General features: G+C 42.9%; 1 long non-coding RNA gene across 1 annotated transcript in view; it reads left to right on the top strand.

Moving 5' to 3' along the window:
- Positions 1–14,151, top strand: part of LOC308611258 — a 638,467-nt gene that overhangs the window by 507,234 nt on the left and 117,082 nt on the right. The window lies entirely within an intron of this gene.

The raw sequence follows: 14,151 nt of genomic DNA on the forward strand, positions 1-14,151 counted from the left end.
CAGCCCCTTTAACCTCCTGGTTAGCACAGGTAGCCAATTTGTCACAGGATGAAAGGGAAGAGGGAGAACCAATCAGAGCGTAGCTGTTAGGCATTTGGAAGGGCACATGTCACTCTAATGTCCCCGTAGGAAGAAGAATTAACCAAAGTCTCAGCCACCAACCGGATATCAGAATAGGTCCTGAACCAAAATTTTGGACTTCCGTTCAGCTCACAAAAAAACGAGTTGAAACATGGAGCTCAGGGGCAAAGCAATTCACAAACTGGCAGAGTAATAAAGGACAACTATCGTCCAAAATTCTGTTGAGGGAAGGAAACGAGGTGGACTTGAATGCGAGGCAGAATAGCAGGAAACAGATTTCAAGAGGTACTTTGGAATCGCCTGTAAAGCACAGGAAGAGGGGCACAACTTCGACGATGATGCACTTGGCCAAAAAGGGCGTATGCATTTTCTCCTGAATATTTTCAGGAGAAAACCCATACGCCCTTTTTGGCAAAGCAAGCAAGCGGGCAACGCAAATCTGCACTACAAGGAAGTGTCAATTCCCACCCGACAAAAGGGACATCCACAAAATGTGTAAAAATCAGAAAGGCAAGACAGGCCCTGGAGAACAGGGAGCCTTGTTATGCTGACGGGCGGGATGTATATTGCCAACTGCCTCTCTGGAGGAGTGCACTGTGTTCCTAAAAGAATTAAACAACAGAGCTACAGAGCCAAGGGCACTTCCAGTCTAGGGAATATTCTTTGGGAAAAGTGAAAGTCAATAAGACACAGCCACCCAAAAATTTAGGGCTGAACTGCTTACAAGAACCTCAACTTCTGTACAACTTAAATATCCCAGGAAGTATAAAAATGGTTCAAAAAATTGTGGTACTTACATACGATGGAATATCCCTCAGCCATGAACACAATGTCATAAGACCAGTAGCAGCAAAATGAGTGGATTCAGGTACGATGATTCTAAGTGAAATAAGACACGCAGAAAAAGAAACTTATCATAAGATATCCCTTTTGAAGATCCTGTAAATGTGGCTACACATGAACTGAGTTAGGAAAGAGAACAGAGTCTCACGTTTAGAAAACACTCTTATGCCTGCTTAAGGGGGAAGGAGAGATGGGATGACACATAAAACCAGAGTTTGATATAAGCACAGGTACCGTTCCGAAAACCAACTATGGAATAGACAAGACCTACACCTTCCTCAGTGAAAGGGACTCAAAACCCCATATTTCCCGCAGATGATTATATCTGACTAGTAAGAATCTTAAAACCTATGTATTGATATGTCTCCGTAAGGGAATCAAGTGTGTCCAGACTGGCATAAACATGGCAGCGAGAATCAGCTTAAACCTTATAAAAATGAATTTCAAAAACAAAACAAAAAACAGGGAAATTCTTTACAATTCCTTCAGGGTCTCTGATGAAACCTGGAATGACCCTATGTAAAATGACACTGGGATGTGGCATAAGGCTGGACACATGGGACTGAGAGTATTGGTGAGAACGGGTGAGCTAATGCAGACCCTTTAAACCAATAACGCATGGCACCCATTCCATGGGTCCCAACTCTCCAGGTTGAAGTGAATATTACTACAGCTATAATATGTACGGGAAACTTAGAGAATGATCACACTCTGAATACGAAAGGTTTCTAAAACTCAATGAATATTCCCTCTCCTGGTGCTCCGGTTTGCCTTTCCAACAGGTTTACTATCAATCTCCCAACCTAGAGAGACACCACCTTTAAACTCCTGTTTCACACAGGTTTCCAATATGGCAGAGGATGAAAGGGAAGAGGGAGAACCAATAAGAGAGTAGCTGTTAGGCATTTGGATGGGCACATGTCACTCTAATTTCCCGGCAAGAAGAAGAATTAACCAAAGTCTCAGCCACCCACCGGAAACCCGTATAGGTCCTGAACCAAAATTTTGGACTTGCAGTTAGCTCACAAAAAACGAGTTGATAAATGGATCTCAGGGGCACAGCAATACACAAACTGGCAGAGTAATAAAGGACAACTATCGTCCAAAAATCTGTTGAGGGATGGTAACGAGGCAGACTTGAAAGCGAGGCAGAATGGCAGGAAACAGATTTCAAGAGGTACGCTGGAATCGTCTTTAAAGCACAGGAAGTGGGGCACAACTTCGACAATGATGTGCTTGGCCAAAAAGTGTGTATGGGTTTTATACTGAATATATTCAGGAGAAAACGCATACGCCCATTTTGGCCAAGCAAGCAAGCGGGCAATGCAAATCTGCACTACAAAGAAGTATCACTTCCCACCCGTCAAAAGGGACATCCACAAAATGTGTAAAAACCAGAAAGGCAAGACAGGCCCTGGAGAACACGACCCTTTTTATGCTGATGGGCAGGATGTAAATTTCCAACTGCCTCTCTGGAGGAGTGCACTGTGTTCTCTAAATCAAGTAAACAACAGAGCTACAGAGCCAAGGGCACTTCCAGTCTAGGGAACATACCTTGGGAAAACAGAATATCAATAAGACAGAGCCACCCCAAAATTTAGGGCTACACTGCTTACAAGAACCTCAACTTCAGTACACCTGAATTATCCCAGGAAATATATATTGGTTCAAAAAATTGTGGTACTTATGTACGATGGAATATCCCTCAGCCATGAAATCAATGTCATAAGACGAGTAGCAGCAAAATGAGTGGATTCAGATACGATGATTCTAAGTGAAATAAGTCACACAAAAAAAGAAACTTATCATAACATAACAGAAATAAAGATGATGTAAACATGGCTGCACTTAAACTGAGTTAGGAAAGAGAACAGTGTCTCACATTTAGAAAACACTCTTATGCCTGCTTAAGGGGGAAGGAGAGGTGCGGTGATGCATAAAACCAGCGTTTGATATAAGCACATGTAGCCTTCCAAAAACCAACTATGGAATAGACAAGACCTACACCTTCCTGAGTGGAAGGGACTGAAAACCCCATATTTCCCACAGAGGAATATATGTGACTAGTAAGGAACTTAAAACCTATGTATTGATATGTCTGCATAAGTGAATCAATTGTGTATAGACTGGCATAAACATGGCAGCGAGAATCAGCTCAAACCCACTATAAAAAGGAATTTCAAAAAGCAAACTAAAAGGAGGGAAATTCTTTACAAATCCTTCAGGATCTCTGACGAAACCTGGAATGACATTGTCCACAATCACAGCTGGATGTGGCATAAGCCTAGACACTTGGGACTGAGAGGATTGGTGAGATTGGGTGAGCAAATGCAGACGCTTTAAAGCAATAATGCATGGCCCCCATTCCATGGGTCCCAACTCTCCAGGTTGAAGGGAATATTACTAGAGCTATAACAAGTACGCGAAACCTAGAGAATGGACACACTGTGAATATGAAAGGTTTCTAAAACTCAGCGAATACTCCCTGCCCTGTTTGCTCCGGTTTAACTTTCCAACTGCTGTACTATCTATCTCTCCACTTGGAGAGACAGCCCCTTTAACCTCCTGGTTCGCATAAGTTGCCAATTTGGCAGAGGATGAAAGGGAAGCGGGAGAACCAATGAGAGAGTAGCATTTGGACGGGCACATGTTACTCTAATTTCCAGGCAGGAAGAAGAATTAACCACAATCTCAGCAACCCACCGGGGCCCAGTATAGGTCCTGATCCAAAATTTTGGACTTGCATTCATCTCTCAAAATAACGATTTGAAAAATGGAGCTCAGAGACTCAGCAATTCACAGAATGCCAGAGTAATAAAGGACAACTATCGTCAAAAAATCTGTTGAGGGAAGGCAACGAGGCGGATTTGAAAGTGAGGCAGAATAGCAGGAAACAGATTTCAAGAGGTATGTTGGAATTGCCATTAAAGCACCGGAAGAGGGGAACTACTTCAACATTGATGCTCTTTTCCAAAAAGGGTGTATGTGTTTTCTCCTGAATATATTCAGGAGAAAATGCTTATGCCATTTTTGGCCAAGCAAGAAAGCGGGCAATGCAAATATTCACTACAAAGATGTATCACTTCCCACCGGTCAAAAGGGACAACCACAAAATGTGTAAAAAGCAGAATGGCAAGACAGGCCTTGGAGAACAGGGAGCCTTGTATGCTGATGGGTGGGATGTATATTGCCAACTGCCTCTCTGGAGGAGTGCATTGTGTTCACTAAAAGAAGTAAACAACAGACCTACAGAGCCAAGGGCACTTCCAGTCTAGGGAATATACCTTGGGAAAACTGAAAATCAATAACACAGAGCTACCCCAAAATTTAGGGCTGCACTGCTTATAAGGACCCCAACTTGGGTACACCTTAAATATCCCAGGAACTATAAAAATGGTTCAAAAAATTGTGGTACTTACATATGATGGAATATCCCTCAGCCATGAACTCAATGTCATAAGACCAGTAGCAGCAAAATGAGTGGATTCAGGTACGATGATTCTAAGTGAAATAAGACACGCAGAAAAAGAAACTAATCATAAGATATCCCTTATGAAGATCCTGTAAACATGGCTACACATGAACTGAGTTAGGAAAGAGAACAGAGTCTCACATTTAGAAAACACTCTTATGCCTGCTTAAGGGGGAAGGAGAGGTGGCGTAACACATAAAACCAGAGTTTGATATAAGCACAGGTACCGTTCCAAAAACCAACCATGAAATAGACAAGACCTACACCTTCCTCAGTGAAAGGGACTCAAAACCCCATATTTCCCACAGAGGATTATATCTGACTAGTAATAATCTTAAAACCTATGTATTGATATGTCTCCCTAAGGGAATCAATTGTGTCCAGACTGGCATAAACATGGCAGCGAGAATCAGCTTAAACCACTATAAAAATGAATTTCAAAAACAAAACAAAAGACAGGGCAATTCTTTACAATTCCTTCAGGGTCTCTGATGAAACCTGGAATAACCCTATCTAAAATGACACCGGGATGTGGCATAAGGCTGGACACATGGGACTGAGAGGATTGGTGAGAACGGGTGAGCAAATGCAGACCCTTTAAACCAATAACGCATGGCACCCATTCCATGGGTCCCAACTCTCCAGGTTGAAATGAATATTACTACAGCTATAATATGTACGGGAAACTTAGAGAATGGACACACTCTGAATACGAAAGGTTTCTAAAACTCAACGAATATTCCCTCTCCTGGTGCTCCGGTTTGCCTTTCCAACTGGTTTACTATCAATCTCCCAACCTGGAGAGACACCACCTTTAAACTCCTGTTTCACACAGGTTTCCAATATGGCAGAGGATGAAAGGGAAGAGGGAGAACCAATGAGAGAGTAGCTGTTAGGCATTTGGACGGGCACATGTCACTCTAATTTCCCGGGAAGAAGAAGAATTAACCAAAGTCTCAGCCACCCACCGGAAACCAGTATAGGTCCTGAACCAAAATTTTGGACTTGCAGTTAGCTCACAAAAAACGAGTTGATAAATGGAGCTCAGGGGCACAGCAATACACAAACTGGCAGAGTAATAAAGGACAACTATCGTCCAAAAATCTGTTGAGGAATGGTAACGAGGCAGACTTGAAAGCGAGGCAGTATAGCAGGAAACAGATTTCAAGAGGTACGTTGGAATCATCTTTAATGCACAGGAAACGGGACACAACTTCGACAATGATGTGCTTGGCCAAAAAGTGCGTATGGGTTTTATACTGAATATATTCAGGAGAAAACGCATACGCCCTCTTTGGCCAAGCAAGCAAGCGTGCAATGCAAATCTGCACTACAAAGAAGTATTACTTCCCAACAGTCAAAAGGGACATCCACAAAATGTGTAAAAACCAGAAAGGCAAGAAAGGCCCTGGAGAACACGAGCCTTTTTATGCTGATGGGCAGGATGTAAATTGCCAACTGCCTCTCTGGAGGAGTGCATTGTGTTCTCTAAATCAAGTAAACAACAGAGCTACAGAGCCAAGGGCACATCCAGTCTAGGGAACATACCTTGGGAAAACTGAATATCAATAAGACAGAGCCACCCCAAAATTTAGGGCTACACTGCTTACAAGAACCTCAACTTCGGTACACCTGAATTATCCCAGGAAATATAAAAATGGTTCAAAAAATTGGGGTACTTATGTACGATGGAATATCCCTCAGCCATGAAATCAATGTCATAAGACGAGTAGCAGCAAAATGAGTGGATTCAGGTACAATGATTCTAAGTGAAATAAGTCACACAAAAAAAGAATCTTATCATAACATAACAGAAATGAAGATGATGTAAACATGGCTACACTTAAACTGAGTTAGGAAAGAGAAGAGTGTCTCACATTTAGTAAACACTCTTATGCCTGCTTAAGGGGGAAGGGGAGGTGCGGTGATGCATAAAACCAGCGTTTGATATAAGCACATGTAGCCTTCCAAAAACCAACTATGGAATAGACAAAACCTACACCTGCCTCAGTGGAAGGGACTCAAAACCCCATATTTCCCGCAGAGGAATATATCTGACTAGTAAGGATCTTAAAACATATGTATTGATATGTCTGCGTAAGGGAATCAAGTGTGTATAGACTGGCATAAACATGGCAGCGAGAATCAGCTCAAACTCACTATAAAAAGGAATTTCAAAAAGCAAACAAAAAGGAGGGAAATTCTTTACAAATCCTTCAGGGTCTCTGATGAAACCTGGAATGACATTGTCCACAATGACAGCTGGATGTGGCATAAGGATGGACACTTGGGACTGAGAGGATTGGTGAGATTGGGTGAGCAAATGTAGACGCTTTAAAGCAATAATTCATGGCACCCATTCCATGGGTCTCAACTCTACAGGTTAAAGGGAATATTACTATAGCTATAACATGTACGCGAAACCTAGAGAATGGTCACAATATGAATACAAAACGTTTCTAAAACTCAACGAATAGTCCCTCTCCTGGTGCTCCGGTTTGACAATCCAACTGCTTTACTGTCAATCTCCCAACTTGGAGGGACAGCCCCTTTAACCTCCTGGTTAGCACGGGTTGCCAATTTGTCACAGGATGAAAGGGAAGAGGGAGAACCAATGAGAGAGTAGCTGTTAGGCATTTGGACGGGCACATGTCACTCTAATGTCCCGGTAGGAAGAAGAATTAACCAAAGTCTCAGCCACCAACCGGAAATCAGAATAGGTCCTGAACCAAAATTTTGGACTTCCCTTCAGCTCACAAAAAATGAGTTGAAACATGGAGCTAAGGGGCAAAGCAATTCACAAACTGGCAGAGTAATAAAAGACAACTATCGTCCAAAATTCTGTTGAGGGAAGGAAACGCGGTGGACTTGAATGTGAGGCAGAATAGCAGGAAACAGATTTCAAGAGGTACTTTAGAATCGCCTGTAAAGCACAGGAAGAGGGGCACAACTTCGACGATGATGCACTTGGCCGAAAAGGGCATATGCGTTTTCTCCTGAATATTTTCAGGAGAATACCCATACGCCCTTTTTGGCCAAGCAAGCAAGTGGGCAACGCAAATCTGCACTACAAGGAAGTTTCAATTCCCACCCGTCAAAAGGGACATCCACAAAATGTGTAAAAATCAGAAAGCCAAGACAGGCCCTGGAGAACAGGGAGCCTTGTTATGCTGACGGGCGGGATGTATATTGTCAACTGCCTCTCTGGAGGAGTGCATTGTGTTCCTATAAGAATTAAACAACAGAGCTACAGAGCCTAGGGCAATTCCAGTCTAGGGAATATACTTTGGGAAAACTGAAAATCAATAAGACAGAGCCACCCCAAAATTTAGGGCTGAACTGCTTACAAGAACCTCAACTTCTGTACAACTTAAATATCCCAGGAAGTATAAAAATGGTTCAAAAAATTGTGGTACTTTCATACGATGGAATATCCCTCAGCCATGAAGACAATGTCATAAGACCAGTAGCAGCAAAATGAGTGGATTCAGGTACGATGATTCTAAGTGAAATAAGACACACAGAAAAAGAAACTTATCATAAGATATCCCTTTTGAAGATCCTGTAAACATGGCTACACATGACTGAGTTAGGAAAGAGAACAGAGTCTCACGTTTAGAAAACACTCTTATTCCGGCTTAAGGGGTGATGGAGAGGTGGGGTGACACAGAAAACCAGAGTTTGATATAAGCACAGGTACCGTTCCGAAAACCAACTATGGAATAGACAAGACATACCCCTTCCTCAGTGAAAGGGACTCAAAACCCCATATTTCCCGCAGAGGATTATATCTGACTAGTAAGAATCTTAAAACCTATGTATTGATATGTCTCCATAAGGGAATCAAGTGTGTCCAGACTGGCATAAACATGGCAGTGAGAATCAGCTCAAACCCACTATAAAAAGGAATTTCAAAAAGAAAACAAAAAAGCAGGGAAATTATTTACAAATCCTTCAGTGTCTCTGATGAAACCTGGAATGACCCTGTCTACAATGACAGCTGGATGTGGCATAAGGCTGGACACATGGGACTGAGAGGATTGGTGAGATTGGGTGAGCAAATGCAGACGCTTTAAAGCAATAATGCATGGCACCCATTCCATGGGTCCCAACTCTCCAGGTTGAAGGGAATATTAGTACAGCTATAACATGTACCTGAAACCTAGAGAATGGACACACTGTGAATATGAAAGGTTTCTAAAACTCAGCGAATACTCCCTGCCCTGGTTGCTCCGGTTTAACTTTCCAACTGCTTTACTATCAATCTCCCCACTTAGAGAGACAGCCCCTTTAAGCTCCTGGTTCGCACAAGTTGCCAATTTGGCAGAGGATGAAAGGGAAGCGGGAGAACCAATGAGAGAGTACCATTTGGACGGGCAAATATTACTCTAATTTACAGGCAGGAAGAATAATTAACCAGAGTCTCAGCCACACACCGGGACCCAGTATAGATCCTGAACCAAAATTTTGGACTTGCATTCATCTCTCAAAATAACGAGTTGAAAAATGGAGCTCAGAGACTCAGCAATTCACAGACTGGCAGAGTAATAAAGGACAACTATCGTCCAAAAATCTGTTGAGGGAAGGCAACACGGCGGACTTGAAAGGGAGGCAGAATATCAGGAAACAGATTTCAAGAGGTACGTTGGAATTGCCATTAAAGCACAGGAAGAGGGACATAACTTCAACATTGATGCACTTTTCCAAAAAGGGTGTATGCGTTTTCTCCTGAATATATTCAGGAGAAAATGCTTATGCCCTTTTTGGCCAAGCGAGCAATTGGACAATGCAAATATTCACTACAAAGATGTATCACTTCCCACCGGTCAAAAGGGACAACCACAAAATGTGTAAAAAGCAGAATAGCAAGACAGGCCTTGGAGAACACGGAGCCTTGCTATGCTGATGGGCGGGAGGTATATTGCCAACTGCCTCTCTGGTGGAGTGCATTGTGTTCCCTAAAAGAAGTAAACAACAGACCTACAGAGCCAAGGGAACTTCCAGCCTAGGGAATATACCTTGGGAAAACTGAAAATCAAGAAGTCAGTGCTACCGCAAAATTTAGGGTTGCACTGCTTACAAGAACCTCAACTTCTGTACAACTTAAATATCCCAGGAACTATAAAAATGGTTCAAAAATCTGTGGTACTTACATACGATGGAATATCCCTCAGCCATGAACACAATATCATAAGACCTGTAGCAGCAAAATGAGTGGATTCAGGTACGATGATTCTAAGTGAAATAAGACACACAGAAAAAGAAACTTATCATAAGATATCCCTTTTGAAGATCCTGTAAACATGGCTACACATGAACTGAGTTAGGAAAGAGAACAGAGTCTCACGTTTAGAAAACACTCTTATGCCGGCTTAAGGGGGAAGGAGAGGTGGGGTGACACATAAAATCAGAGTTTGATATAAGCACAGGTACCGTTCCGAAAACCAACTATGGAATAGACAAGACCTACCCTTTCCTCAGTGAAAGGGACTCAAAACCCCATATTTCCCGCAGAGGATTATATCTGACTAGTAAGAATCTTAAAACCTATGTATTGATATGTCTCCATAAGGGAATCAAGTGTGTCCAGACTGGCATAAACATGGCAGTGAGAATCAGCTCAAACCCACTATAAAAAGGAATTTCAAAAAGAAAACAAAAAAGCAGGGAAATTATTTACAAATCCTTCAGTGTCTCTGATGAAACCTGGAATGACCCTGTCTACAATGACAGCTGGATGTGGCATAAGGCTGGACACATGGGACTGAGAGGATTGGTGAGAACGGGTGAGCAAATGCAGACCCTTTAAACCAATAACGCATGGCACCCATTCCATGGGTCCCAACTCTCCAGGTTGAAGTGAATATTACTACAGCTATAATATGTACGGGAAACTTAGAGAATGGACACAATCTGAATACGAAAGGTTTCTAAAACTCAACGAATATTCCCTCTCCTGGTGCTCCGGTTTGCCTTTCCAACTGGTTTACTATCAATCTCCCAACCTGGAGAGACACCACCTTTAAACTCCTGTTTCACACAGGTTTCCAATATGGCAGAGGATGAAAGGGAAGAGGGAGAACCAATGAGAGAGTAGCTGTTAGGCATTTGGACGGGCACATGTCACTCTAATTTCCCGGGAAGAAGAAGAATTAACCAAAGTCTCAGCAACCCACCGGAAACCAGTATAGGTCCTGAACCAAAATTTTGGACTTGCGGTTAGCTCACAAAAAACGAGATGATAAATGGAGCTCAGGGGCACAGCAATACACAAACTGGCAGAGTAATAAAGGACAACTATCGTCCAAAAATCTGTTGAGGGATGGTAACGAGGCAGCCTTGAAAGCGAGGCAGAATAGCAGGAAACAGATTTCAAGAGGTACGTTGGAATCGTCTTTAAAGCAGTGGAAGCGGGTCACAACTTCAACAATGATGTGCTTGGCCAAAAAGTACGTATGGGTTTTATACTGAATATATTCAGGAGAAAACTCATATGCCCTCTTTGGCCAAGCAAGCAAGCGTGCAAAGCAAATCTGCACTACAAAGAAGTATCACTTCCCACCGGTCAAAAGGGACATCCACACAGTGTGTAAAAACCAGAAAGGCAAGAAAGGCCCTGGAGAACACGAGCCTTTTTATGCTGATGGGCAGGATGTAAATTGCCAATTGCCTGCTTTGTGACCACATAAAGGGGTGGGATATGGGGTGTGGGAGGGAGATGCAAGAGGGAGTGGATCTGGTGATATTTGTATATGTATAGCTGATTCACTTCTTTATACAGCAGAAATGAACACTCCATTGTAAAGCAATTATACTCCAATAAACGTGTAAAAGGAAAAAAAAAAGAAAGCACAGTGATAAACCTACACACCTATGGTCAACTAATCTATGACAAAGGAGGCAAGACAATACAATGGATATAAGACAGTCTCTTCAATCATTGGTGCTGGGAAATATGGACAGCTACATGTAAAAGAATGAAATTAGAACACTCCCCAACACCATATAAAAATATATTCAAAATGGATTAGAGACCATAATGTAAGACGGGATAGTATAAAACTAGGAGAGGAAAACTTACGAAGGATTCTCTGACGTAAATCAGAGCAAGATCTTTTTTGATCCACCTCCTATAGTAATGAAATAAAAAAGGAAACTAAACACATGGGACGTAATGAAACATAAAAGCTTTTGCAAAGCAAAGGAAACTAAAAACAAGAAGAAAAGACAGCCCTCAGAATGGCAGAAAATATTTGCAAACGAATCAATGGACAAATGATTAATCTCCAATATATATAAACAGCTCATGCAGCTCAATATTAATAAAACAAACAACCCAATACAAAAATCGAAGAAGATCTAAATAGACATTTCTTCCAAGAAGACATAGAGATGGCCAGTACGCACATGAAAATCTGCTAAACATCACTAATTATTAGAGAAATGGAAATCGAAACTACAATGAGGTATCACGTCACACCTGTTAGAATGGGCATCATCAGAAAATCTACAAACAACAAATGCTGGAGCAGGTGTGCAGAAAAGGAACATTCTTCCACTATTGTTGGGAATGTAAATTGTTACAGTCTCTATGGGGAACAGTGTGGAGGTTCCTTAAAAAACTAAAAATAGAATTACCATATAATCCAGCAATCCCACTACTGGGCATATACCCAGAGAAAACCATAAATCAAAAAGAAACATTCACCACAATGTTCATTGCAGCACTATTTACAATAGCCAGGTAATGAAAGCAACCTAAGTGCCCACAGACAGACGAATGGATAAAGAAGTGGTACATATATACAATGGAATATTACTCAGCCATACAAAGGAATGAAATTGGGTCATTTGTAGAGACCTTGAAGGATCGAGAGACTGTCATAGAGAGTGAAGTAAGTCAGAAAGAGAAAAACCAATATTGTATATTAAGGCATAAATGTGGAACCTAGAAAAATGGTACAGATGAACCAGTTTGCAGGGCAGAGATAGAGACACAGATGTAGAGAACAAACATATGGACACCAAGGGGAGAACGCCAGGTGAGGGTGGTGGTGGGATGAATTGGGAGACTGGGATTCACATGTGCACACTTATATGTATAAAATAGATATCCAATAAGAACCTGCTGTATAAAATAAATAAATAATTTTTTTAAAAAACTAAAAATAAATAAATAACATTTAATAAAATAAAACAGAAAAAAAGTTTTTCCCTTCACATAGACGTCTTTATATTAATGCATTATTTCCATGTTTATATCACCAAATTAAAACAAAATAGGAATAAATAAAATCTACCTTGAACCAAAAAGAAAAAAAAAAAAAAACAGAAACCACCATTTATACAGAGGAAAATCGTATCAGGGCACTTGTTCCAGTGGTAAAAAATTCTTAAGTTGGTCAGAGGTGGGAAATCGTCTCCCATGCAGTCAGCAGCACTCCCCCCCACATGGAGCATCCTCATTGCAAAGTTGGGGGACTGTGTCGAGGCGTCTGTGAGTAAATGTGAGCTGAGCCCCAGTCCTGCTGCAGCTGAACTCTTCCCACCATTTCCAGGTAAAACACCTGAATATGTACAAGCACTTGCAAGCCTAGAAGAAGGTCTGTGGAGCCACACCAGCGACAGCATGCAGGCTGACTTGGTGCCTTCAGGGCAGCCAGGATGGTCCTGGCCCCAGATGCTCTTCTGGAAGCTTTCCATTTACCTGCCTGAGATACCCCTCCTGCCACGGCCCCCACTGCTTTTTAATTCCTCACCTCTGCCTGGGGAGAAATTCCAGTGGCAGGTATGGGTGACACATCCTCTTCTTTACCAGGTGGCAGACTGGCAACTCCTGCAGAAAGTCCAGCAGAGCCCCACTCACACTGGGCCACCCACAAAGCCACGGCCCCTACTCCCTCGCACCACCCCAGTCCCGACACTGCTGACGGGGCAGAGAATATGGCGTCAGGCACAGCTACAGGGTCTCTTGCTGACTGGAGAGGTGTTTATATTGACCTTAACCCAGGCACACCTGGGGAGGGCTGGCAGGCAGTGTCAGGCTGCCCAAATCAGCCAATCCTCATCCCTCAGGGGCTCACAGTTGCAGAAAATGAACCTTGCTAAACGGGCCATGCCTAAGGAACAGGTGTGGGCTCTTGAGAGTTAGGATAGACAAGGGGCTGCAGCTGCGGCTTGTTTTCTTACCATTTTATCTGGTCCATGAGTGGAAAGCAACTTCAAGAAGACACTATCGTAATGAGAAGAACCCAGGAGTCAGGGAGAGGAGTGATGGTGGGTGGAGACAGAGGCTTGGTGCCCTGGCTGCAGTGGAAGTGTCTGGAAGACCAGGCAGAGAGAGGCTGCACAGAGTGATAGCCAGGGTCACATACCTGTCAGGGCTGCTGTTTGTTAGTTCAAGTCCTGCTCTGAGGTGTTCTGTGTCAGCTGTGAGTGACAGGTGAGCTGGGGGTTCTCTGCAAGGTGGGCTATGTGCACAGATCCTGTGTGTCCAGCCCTGCTGGGGTACCTGCCCAGGGGAGTTCCGTATCCTGGGAAGGGCCTGAGTATGAGAGCCCAATGGGCTGCTGGGTAGCTGCACAGGTGAGCTCCATACCCTGGGAGGGACTTGACAACGAGAGCCCCGTGGGCTGTGTGGTGCGCTGTGTGGTGTGCGGTGCAGCCCAGGTGAGCTCTATATCCTGGGATTGGCCTGACCACGAGAGACCCATGGGCTGCTGGAGACCTGGTGAAGTATATCAGGACAGTCAGTG

This window comes from Mesoplodon bidens, assembly GCF_964165515.1.
Source record: "Mesoplodon bidens genome assembly, contig: HAP1_SCAFFOLD_42, whole genome shotgun sequence".
Taxonomy (NCBI): domain Eukaryota; kingdom Metazoa; phylum Chordata; class Mammalia; order Artiodactyla; family Ziphiidae; genus Mesoplodon; species Mesoplodon bidens.